Source organism: Myotis brandtii, unplaced genomic scaffold (assembly GCF_000412655.1).
Source record: "Myotis brandtii unplaced genomic scaffold, ASM41265v1 scaffold197, whole genome shotgun sequence".
In the NCBI taxonomy this organism is placed as follows: Eukaryota; Metazoa; Chordata; class Mammalia; order Chiroptera; family Vespertilionidae; genus Myotis; species Myotis brandtii.
Window position 1 is genome coordinate 2,027,351 of NW_005357346.1, and position 11,354 is coordinate 2,038,704.

Here is an 11,354-nt window from a genome sequence, read left to right on the forward strand (position 1 = left end):
GGGGTGGGGAAGGGCGGAGATTGACAACTTCCGCGGGGTCCCGCCAGCCCTGAAATACTTGGGAGGGAGTTGTGGGTGGGAAAGCATGCCAGCTCCCTCAGCCAATTGCAGGGCTCAGCGGCAGTAACGCGGTGAGGCGTGGCGTCCTGGAAGGTGTCTCAAGCAGAGAGGTTAGGCAGTGGAATGGGGCGTGGTTGTGTGACGGACTTTGCTCACAGCCAATCGTAAGTGAAGACGGCGAGCGGAACGCCGCCTGCGTCACAACGGAGCAATGAATTTTCTTGGGAGGGGAAGTGCCCCTCCACCAGTGAGCGCCTTTGCACGCTTGCGTGACAGCTGCGGGCGATCGTTGCTCTCCTGACAGCTTAAGGGAAGACCAGGAAACTCCAGGGGGGTAGTTTAGAGAGTAAAATAGAATGCCCCTTCCCTTCCCCCTCCTCTCTGCTGGCCAATGAGGAACTGAAGCGACTAGTGAGGAGTTTGAGGGCTGGGGCGGGAAACAGCGAACGGTGTTAAATCACCAAAAGGGGGCGGGGCAAAGGGAGGGTAGGGTAATTGACGGGCGAAGGATCCCGGGAAAGGCGAGGAAGTAAGCTCGTCCAATCGGAGCGAGGTACTGGACTCCTGGGCGGGCCTTGGAGCCTCTCTCGCCCTAAGCCGCAGAGTTGGTAGTTGCAGCAGAAATGTGTAGCTGTGGAGTGGCTTTGGCACCGCAGTTCTGGAGAATTATTTTCGCGCCAGGCTTGGGCAATCTAGCATCTACTACTTCAAAGATTTCTACAAATCTGCACCCTCCAAGAGGAGGTTTCTCATATCAACTTAGTCTCCCACTAATCCTCACGCCTTCTTCAGCCAAAGGCCTTCAACTACTACAACAGGACCAGTACAAATTTGCTCATCCGTGGTTTGTAGATTTGGGGCTTGCCACTTAACTTTTACTGGGGTCGCTTCCTTGGAAATTCCGTCTAAATTTTAAACTTCTTAAGGAGAAGGACGTTTTTAGAGCAGTGTTTTCCATATAATGATGCTTGATAAAAGTGAGTATTGTATAAGAAGTAACACAAAGAGAACCAAATTGTTCTCTCTCTACCCTATTATAAGACCCTCACTATCCAAAATACATGAAGTACTAAACAAAATTCAGAAATTGATTTGTCACTTACATAAAGATGGTTAAACACTTGCGGTGTAGAAGGAATATAAAAATTATTAAGCCTAGAAATAAAAATAAATAAGTGAGCTGAATAGTCTGCCTCCCTTTACTTGGCAGTTTTGCACTCATGAACCCATATCTTCATTATTGGTAGGAATGTGAATTAGTACAACCACTGTGGAAAACAACATGGGAATTCCTCAAAAAATTAAGAATAAAACTACCATATGAAATTCAATGGCTCAGACTTGTCACTACCATAAGCTTGCCTAGCACTTCACAAATTTTGTATATGTGGAACTATGAAGTCCTGTTACCCAGAAGGAAAATGTGATTTTCACAAGATATAATGATGCTCCTTATTCATTCATTCAGAAAATATTCATTTGTCCATTCCAGGTGCTTGGAAAACAGCCATGAATGAGACAAAGTCTGCCTGCATGGAGCTCACCATCAGTGGAGAAAGCTCACAACAAGTAAAATTTGACTATGGAAACAAAGCAGGGAATATATACCAGGGAAAACACTGATGTGCACACAGATGTCCACAGATGTTTAGGTAACCATAGGGTGACCAACTTATCCTGGTTTGTTAGGGACTTTCCCAGTTCTAACACCGAAAGTCTCCTGTCCCAGGACCTCCCTACATCCTGGGCAAACCTGGACAGTTGGACACCCTATGAACCAAACAAGCAACAACACCTGTTTATTTGGTCTATTACAGTGGTTCTCAACCTTCCTAATGCCGCGACCCTTTAATACAGTTCCTCATGTTGTGGTGACCCCCAACCATAAAATTATTTTCGTTGCTACTTCATAACTGTAATTTTGCTACTGTTATGAATCGTAATGTAAATATCTGATATGCAGGATGTATTTTCATTGTTACAAATTGAACATAATTAAAGCATAGTGATTAATCACAAAAACAATATGTAATTATATATGTGTTTTCTGATGGTCTTGGGCGACCCCTGTGAAAGGGTCGTTCGACCCCCAAAGGGGTCGCGACCCACAGGTTGAGAACCGCTGGTCTATTATGAGCAAAGCCGATGGCTAAATGTTATGGTATCAACCTTACGGGAACATGAGCTCTAGGGGAAAGATGAGGTGCATGTTCAGGGAAAGATAACTTCTTATTCAGGACAATATTTGATGAGTGCCAAGACAATAAATTCCGAGGAGCCCACAGGTGGTGTTTGTGCCAAGGTGGAGGAGATGAGATTTACGCTAGAGCTGCAGGATTGGGCATGTATGTATATGTATATGTATATGTATATGTATATGTATATGTATATGTATATGTATAATGCTATGTATGTGTGTGTGTTTCATGGAAATTAAAAACATCAAATTCAGTGGTCTTGCTACTTCCTAGAAGGAAGGTAGAAAGGGGAATGTTGAGAGGAGAATTGAGAGGGATACACTGAGGGCTCTAACTATATCTGTAATGCTTTATCTATGTATAATTTAGTTGGATATTAGATTGGTGGGTGTTTATTATACCATTTTCTACACAGTTTGTATGTACTACATATATTTTTAAATTTTGGAGTGGAGAACGTAGGGTCTCTGTGTTTTATAAATGATGAGACTGAGCAGATACTTGGGCACTTATAAAAGGGGAAACCCAGATATGGAGAGAATCCTTCTCAACTTGCATTTGATCCAGCCAGCAGACACACTGCCAGCCCTCATGCATTACAGTAGGGATCCCCAAAAAGGAGCTGGAGAATGGAAGAGAAAGAGCCTCAAGGACCACCCTCGAGGATGCCCACGCACAAGAAAAGTGACACTGAAGTAACACCAGCAGAGAAAAAGCTAGAGGAACAGATGGGTTGCTAAAACAAAAATGAGAGAAATGCAATCCTTTAGATTCCCGGGGAGAAAGGAAGTAATAGCCTGTCAGTCACAGCAGGGAAGAAAGTTAGAAAGATAAGACAATTTGACTTGTCCAGAAAAATATATTTATGGGCTTTAGCAAGAAAAAATTTAGCAGTGCCAGAGGCAATTGCAATGAAGAAAATTCCACTTCAAGATATGAAAATTAACTGGAACTGGACTTGCCCTCTTACCGGTAAACAAAAAATTGGGCAAAATGTATGAACTATTTGTTTTCATTGTACAACACACAGTGCAGAATGCAGTGATCCCTCCAATATTCCTGGCTTTCTGCCTGGAGGCACTTTTCAGACCACAAGGAAGGTGGATCCAAGTAGATGTGACAATCTAGCTGAAATGAAGACCAAAAAATCAGAGTTTGGGGAGGCTGAGATGGCTGGAATTTTTGAGACAGAGTACCAGACAAGAGGTACATATACGTTACATATACATAGACAAAGCTCCAGAAATCTTGAGTTTTTTGAATCTTAGACTGAATATTAAGCTGCATAGGATGCAACTACACGAGACTCAGCAAAGAGAATTCCTTAGGTTGCTATAAATTATATAGATTCCTGAGCTGGGCTGAGAAACATTCAAGTTCCACCAGGTAGGATAGAGAGATCTTGGTGAACCTGTGTGGCATTCAGAGGGATTGTGGCTAAGCAGTAGGTCTAAGCTTGTCCTGAAATTAGAATTAAATGACCAACAAACATTTTTAGAACAATTTTTAGCCAGAGCTGAGCTTATAACTTTGGTATTTATAAGATGACTTGGATTCTTGGGCAAAGAAGAAAACCATCTTAAGTTGGAGAGATAATAAAATAAATTATAATTTCCATTATAAATTTTTTGTTTGAAAAGTATAAGAAAAAAACGAAAAAGGATATTTTACAAAAAATAAAAGCTCTTCAATTAAGCCACTAAATAATTGCCCATTGAATACAAAATCTTTCTAACTATATCAAAGTTCAATGGATTTAACTTTTGAAAAATTGCAAGGGCTTTCCTTCAGCTTTAGAGGAAATCATGCCCAATCAACACTTTGGATGTGTTTTGTCTCAAGAGACTTTCAAATTTATGGAAAAAGTCATTGGTGTAGACACTGTAGAGGTTTTACATCTGCCAAAGAAAAAATTCAGCTAGATATGAAAACATCCTTTTGATCCCAACGAAGGGTTCTCCAACTATGTTAAGTTGAAAGTCTGAATTTATCGAGATTTTAAAGCAAGAAACAGATCTTTTTTCTATTGTTTCATTCCTCTTATATGATACATATTGGAAATATTTGTGTTCCGTTTTTGAAGTGTTACGGATATAGTTGTTAAAATTATTCCATATATGTGCAAATGCTATGAATCATCAGCTTGTTGCAGCATAGAAAGAAAAAACAAGAAAATCAGTGTGATGATCTTGTTCTTTTCCAATGCTCATTGGTTGAGTAATGGAGGACCTTTACAAAGATTTCTTGTACTGTTAACTCTAATTCAAGATTTTTTGAAATGAAGGGAATACCTGCCAAATATTCAACAATCAAAGACAAAAAGACAGTAGTGTGATTTATGTTTTCTCACTGATATCACACTGCATAGGAATGAGTTAAATCTGAATTTCCAAGAAAGAAAAAATATATTTGTGATCTAGCTAGGAGGTCTAAGAATTTCTGTCAAAATTGAAAATCTTCATAATAACCAGCAATGACAATTTAACACATTTTAAACATGAGTTAATATGCCAATGATTTTCATTGTAAGCAAGAGCATTATGTAAATTAGTTGCAAAAACTTAAGGAAATATATGAGTAACTATTAATATTGATGAATTTATAATTGCTTTTAAATTTATGTAACACTCCTTTGAATTCAATAAGACTGAGATTAACACAAGAGTTAATGAATTACTTAGACAGTTTTGAAACTGGTAGACTTTGCTTCAAAGTCAGATCATTTCTCCTAAAATTAAGGAAACATGTTTGACAATATGGATGCAAATATTTAAAAAATGGTTTTTGAAACTTGACTCAGTTATTGAAAAACTTTTAAGTACGTATGTTTAGAATAACTTGGGCATGTGAATCTATACTTTCAACTACCAATTGTAGAATATATAAATACAGACTGAATATTTCTGGTGCAAATTTAGCATTTGAATCAAAAAGTACTCTAAGTTTGAAAATACACAGAGATTTAGAAGATTTCACATATACATGTGAAATACATAATTTTTATATTGATTACATGTTGAATTGATAATATTTGGGAGATATTTGGTTAAATAAACCTATTAAAATTAATTTTACCTGTTTCTTTTTTCTTTTTAATGTGGCTGTTAAACATTTAAACTTACTTATGTGGCTCACATTTGTGGTGTGTACTATATTTCTTTCAGTTTTATTGAGCTATAATTGATAAACAACACTGTAACATTATATTTTAATAAGCAGCTCTGCTCTAGGGTAGAGGCTTCAGAGCTCCACCTCTGAAACCAGATAGGCTGAATTCAGATCTAGTCTCTGACAATTCATTGTTGTGTATATTGGGCAAGTTGTTTACCATCTCCATGCTTCAGTTTTTCCCATCTAAAAGTGGGGATAACAATAGTCTTACTTTATAGGGTTGTGATGAGAATACTTATATAGTGCCTAGCACATAGTAATCACCATGTGTAATAGCATAGCTAGCTATTGGTGGTATTATTATTAATAACCTTGAGAAATTCCTTAACCATTATTTACTCATTTGTAAAATTGTGATAACAGCATCCACCTTACAAGGTTTCTTCTTTAATTAAATGAGATAGGATATAAAAAATTGCCCATCACATGCTTGATGTATTTCCTAGATCTTAGCTGGTATTCAGAAGTCTCTGTTATCTGGCTCAGCTCACCATTCTTAAACTCAATAGTGTATGTGAAAGCATTTGCAAACCATAAGGGGCTATTTATTTATTTTAATATTTTTCTTTCAGAAAGGAAAGGAGAGGGAGAGAGATAGAAACATCAATGATAAGAGAGAATCATTGATCGGCTGCCTCCTGCAGGCCCCACACTGGGGATTGACTCCACAACCCGGGCATGTGCCCTGACTGGTAATCAAACCCTGACTTCCTGGTTCATAGGTTGGTGTTCAACCATTGAGCCATGCTGGCTGGGCCATAAGGGGCTCTTTAGTTGTTAAATGTAATTTTTCTTCTTCTCCTTTGAGAAACTCCTCTGCGAGTATTTGTTCCCTAAACCCACCTTACTTAGAGTCTTCCTAGTTCCACTTGGCATCTAGACTGAAGGCCCACTTTCCCATGAGGCCCTCAATGTGGACTCCAGCCCCAGTATGGTCTCTCTCTCTCTCCTCTAAATTCCTGAGCGTCTTTTGTGTATTTGGCATTTAATTCTATACTACCTTGTATTGCTTATTGTATGAATCCCTGGTCAGGTTAGGATGAATATTTCATAATTTGTGAATTCCCCATAGCACATAATTGCTAAAAAAAAAAAAAATGTTTGGTCAAAAAGTGGGAACATTTGGAAAAATTAGGGGGGAAAAGAATTTTAACTTGAGATATCTAAGTATCCTCTACAAAGAACGAAGAGTGTCACTGAAAAGATAAAGCTTTAAGCAAAAGTTTGAGATAAGTATGAAAGGGTCGAACAGTTAATGTGGGAAGTGAGAAGGGCAAAGGTCAGGGAGAAAGCAAAGTGGATACCCCTCCTGCAGTGCAGTCCTAGAACTCAAGGCAAAGCTCCTTCTCCCATAGTCCTTTTAAGTGCTAGTTCTAGCCTCATCCAATTTTAGAAAGCCACCCAAGGTTTTATCCCAATCAGTTCTCTTGCCGATCTCAGACAGCTTATTCCCAGAGCTTCCTTCCTCTTGCCCTCAGAGCCTTTCCCACACCCAGGTATTTAAGGTGTTTGGAAATCCTTCCTTCTGCATTAGTCTTGGCTGACCACCTGAAAGTGAATGAGGACAGGCGCCCTCCTCTCCTGCCTTCTGCACTTACAAATCTCCCTGTCAGGAGAAGACACCTTACTGCCTGGGCCATTATAGAGTCTAAACACAGTGCTTGCTCCATCACAGGCACTCCGTAACTACTGAATAGGTTAATGTCACTTGGTTGATTTTTGTTTGGGCCACAGTGGAGGAAAAACACAGCTAATGTGGAGAGAAAGAAGCTGTTGTTCAACCATGACTCATGAGCTTAACTCTCAACACAAGGTTCAAGTTTGTTTTGCATTTTTGTGCCTCCAAAGTGATGGTGAATTGGCAAGGAGAAGGGGAGCCAGCATGGTGGGAATCAGAAGAGGCATGATTTAGGCCTTAGAACTAACATCAGTGTGAATTTGGGTACTAACCCATTTGGATTTGCAAAATACAGGATGCCTTCCTGCCTTAAATTTTTATTGTAAAGTTAAACTGTTGTCATTAGGCATGATGCGCCAATGATAATCATGACTGGAAGGGGACTGACCCTACCTCCCCAGGGAATAGGGTCACTAATCACTGGACTTTGGGAAGTAAGACATCTCAAATCTGGTTACCTTGCCACCAGGCTCAAGGACATAGGACTAACAGAGGCCAGCATACATGGAAAGGGACAGAGCAATTTTGGTTCCTTGTTCATGCTCTCTTTTAATTCATCCAGGTACAACCAGTCTCTTTCTCTCTCTTTCTTTCCAACTTTAATCCCAGCCCCCAACCCAAAATCTGATTACATAATTAAGCACTCAGTAAGTCAGTAAGTGTTCTCTGATCCTGATTTTTAATGAAGTTGGCCAATGCTGCTTCCTGTTTTGAAAGAGACAACCCCATTTAAAAGGCTAGTCTGTTTTCCCAATACCCACTGCATCTTAGAAATCAAATGGGCATTTTAATTATTTTAGAGGAAAAATAATCAGATGTAAATACAGTGGGGCCTTGACTTACGAGTTTAATTCGTTCTGAGACCGAGCTCGTTAAGGAGCTCATTAACTCAAATTACTCTATCAACTCAATGCAAAAAATCGGCTGAGAGACAGCTGGTATCTCAAAAAACTCGTTAGTCGGGACACTCGTAAGTCAAGGCCCCACTGTAGCTTAAAGTTCTCACAATGGAGAGGGTAGCTGTTGCAAAGAGCAACATTGATAGTAGGATATGACTGCAATACCAAAACTAGTACTTATCTATCTACGTACCTATCAAAAAGGTCAAATATCAAAAAGATCACAAATATGCTGACTCCTTGTTCCTGAGATGGCAGGTAAGAGATATCTATAATACTTTGGAAGGCATCTTCCTAGCAAATCACTTCTCAGTCTCCTGGAAACTTTTGGAGGCCACCTTGGAATGAGTTCTAGAAATTCATGTGGAGGCCTTTAGGCTCTGAACTAGGCCTGCTCATGTCCCTTAGTGAAAGAAGAATCAGGCTGTTCTTCCCAATATTCTGTTGTGTGCACTGAATCATACAAGTAGAAAAGGGAAAAAGAAATGTTGGGGAAGTCAGGGTGTTGGGAGGAATGGTGGGCATTCAGGTGAGGTGTTGCAGTTATTTTCCATAAAGCTATCCTATCTTCTCACCTAGACCCATGACTACTAACCACACTATTATTTCCTTACCTAAAATCTTTCATCCCAAGAATGCTTACCATTGAACTGTTGGTTTGACATTCAAATTTGGTCCTGCCCAGTATCTTCAAATTCATTTCTCAACACTCCCTGTAACACCTCAATACTTGTAATTCCCCATGTGCACTCTCCTTTCAATGTCTTTGTCTATGCTGAATACCTTTTCCTACCTTCTTCACCTTCCATTTCTATTTGTTCCCTAAGACAAATCAGGTGCCCCATTCTTGTTACCCACTTAAGCTTGGTCTCCCTCTTTTGTTATCTCTGGGCACCCAGGCAGATTCCTACCTTTGTCTTTTCTTTTTTAATTTTATTTATTTATTGATTTTTAGGGAAGGAGGGAGGAGAGAGTATGTGTGTGTGAGAGAGATCAATCCACTGCTCCACCCATTCATGCACTCATTAGTTGCCTCCTGTGTGCACCCCAACTGGGGATCGAACTCGCAACCTTGGTTCGATGGGACAGTGCTCCAACCAACTGAGCTACCCAACCAGGGCCCTACCTTAGTCTTTATTACAGGATATTGTAATTGCTTCTTTGCTTTACTGTCTCTCTGACTAGATTAAACCATAAGCTCTTTAGAGGTAAGGCTGTACTTCTGGTGTCTAGCACAAGCCAATCATTTATGGAAACTCAATAAATGTTGATGAGCTGATTAGTTAGGTATGGATTGGGGTAGAACTATCCAACCATCTGTCATTGGCATGCTGTGATAGAATACAGCTGGCTTTGTCTCCAGTTCTCTCCTGGGCACAAGCCTTAAGCTCCTCTGTTACTCTCTGACTAGATCCCTTCATCCACACACACTCACATTATTCTCTCTGTCTAGACTTGGACTCTTCAACTCCAAGCTCCATGTTCTCCCTCTTTTGGAAATCTGTTCCCTGTTTAAACCCACTTGGTTCTTTTCTGTTCATGTCTCTGCCCCCCTCATCAAGTGGGCTATATTTTTGGGTGGATGTTTCTGTGTCTATTTTTGCAAACATGGGTGTGTTGCCTTGTCTCCTACACTCAGGTCAAAGTTTTGCAGAAAGCCATGGCTCTCCACTAGGCCTACCACATGCTGTATGCCTCCTTCACTGGCCCAAAGCCTGTTTGGGACAATTCAGAATCTTACAGTCTGCAGCCATCACTACAAGAGGCCAATTTGTATAACTTTTCATGTAGTTATTCATTTTCATTGTATGTAGAGCCCTGTACTGGATCTGTGCTGTTACTAAGAGATTTCACATCTGTCTCAGGGATACCTGATCTGGAAGTAGTGTATCATGACCTCAACAAACTCAAAACAATGAAACAAAAGGTGATATCACAATTGGTAGGAACACTGCTACAATTTCCCACTACATCTTTTGGGGGAGCTAGGCCTTTCAGGGATTGGGATTCACTAAAACTCTAGGTCTCTGATGCAAATAAAAAGCTATCTTTCCATAAAGTTATAACTCTTGGCCATCTATCAATAAGGTCTATGTTTTTGTGATTTATTTATTAATTAAAATTAAAAGTTGTGTTAAACCACTTTCGTTCTCATCCAGTGGTCCACCTTTAGAAGTGCTGACCAAAGTTAGAAGTACTATCTGTGACCACAGGATGGATGGAAATGAATTGGTCCACAAAGAAATCAGATTTGTGACCTTGGCCCTATTACCACTCACCCAAGTAGGATGTGGGCCCAGAGGCCTGGCCAAGCTGGAGCTTGGTGACTGCAAACTTGAGAAAGAGCAAGCTATCCTACAGATGACCAGTTCAGGTCCCTATGGCTTTTGGGGCAGTCTGACCCCAGATTTCTGGTGACCGGCTTCCTCCCCAAAATAGCTTCCTGTTTGAGATGGTCTACCCCACTTCAGCGGGTGGAAATAAGTTCAGCTAAATGCCTTTCAAGCAGTGTGTCATGATGGTTAGGAGCAGGGCATTGAGAAGTAGGCACATCTGAATCTGTATCCCATCACTGCCACTTGTTTGCTATCTGGTCTTGGGCAGGTTGCTTAACTTCTCTAAACTTTATTTCCTTATGTTTAAAAAGGGGATGGCGACAGCACCTACTTCATGTGTTTGCATGGGGGTTTAAATGAGAAAAGGCACATAAGGCGTTTAGCACTGTCCTTGGCCTGTAGTTAAGTGCTCACTCAGTGGTAGCTCTTCTTTATAAAGTAATATTATTAAGAATAGTAATAACAGGAAGTCACATTTAAAATGATTACCCAGGTCGGCTGTACTCTCAGGCCACATCCCCAGGCACTTCTGCCTGCCTTCTCCCAAGGTGACCCAGCGTGGCGGTGCCAGCTCTGTCCAGGGTTGCTGAGTGAGGTAAGAATCTCGGCCAGGATCAGGCTGCCTGGGCATGACCCCTGAGCCGGCAGCTGTGGGAGGAGGAGCATGAGATGAGGGGCAGGGAAAAATGGGGTGTCAGTGGGTGGCCTAGGACTCTGGGGAGGAAGTAGGTTTGTGGTGGGGAGAGGGTGAGGTAAAGAAGAGGGGATGGGCAAAGTTTGAGAGAGTTTTAGCAGGAAGGAAGGCAGTTGAGAAAAAAAAAAATAATCCACTTTGTGTCTGATTGGCTTCTTGGTGTCCTTTTCTGGAACTGAAGAATCAGAAAGAGAAACCAACACAAGGCTTCTAGGGTCTCACAAAATATCAGACCTTTTTTTATTTCTTTTTTTGGGGGGAGGGGGTGGCCTATCTGCAGCTCCAAAAAGGAAAAATGGGCTGTGTTTTACAAACGGT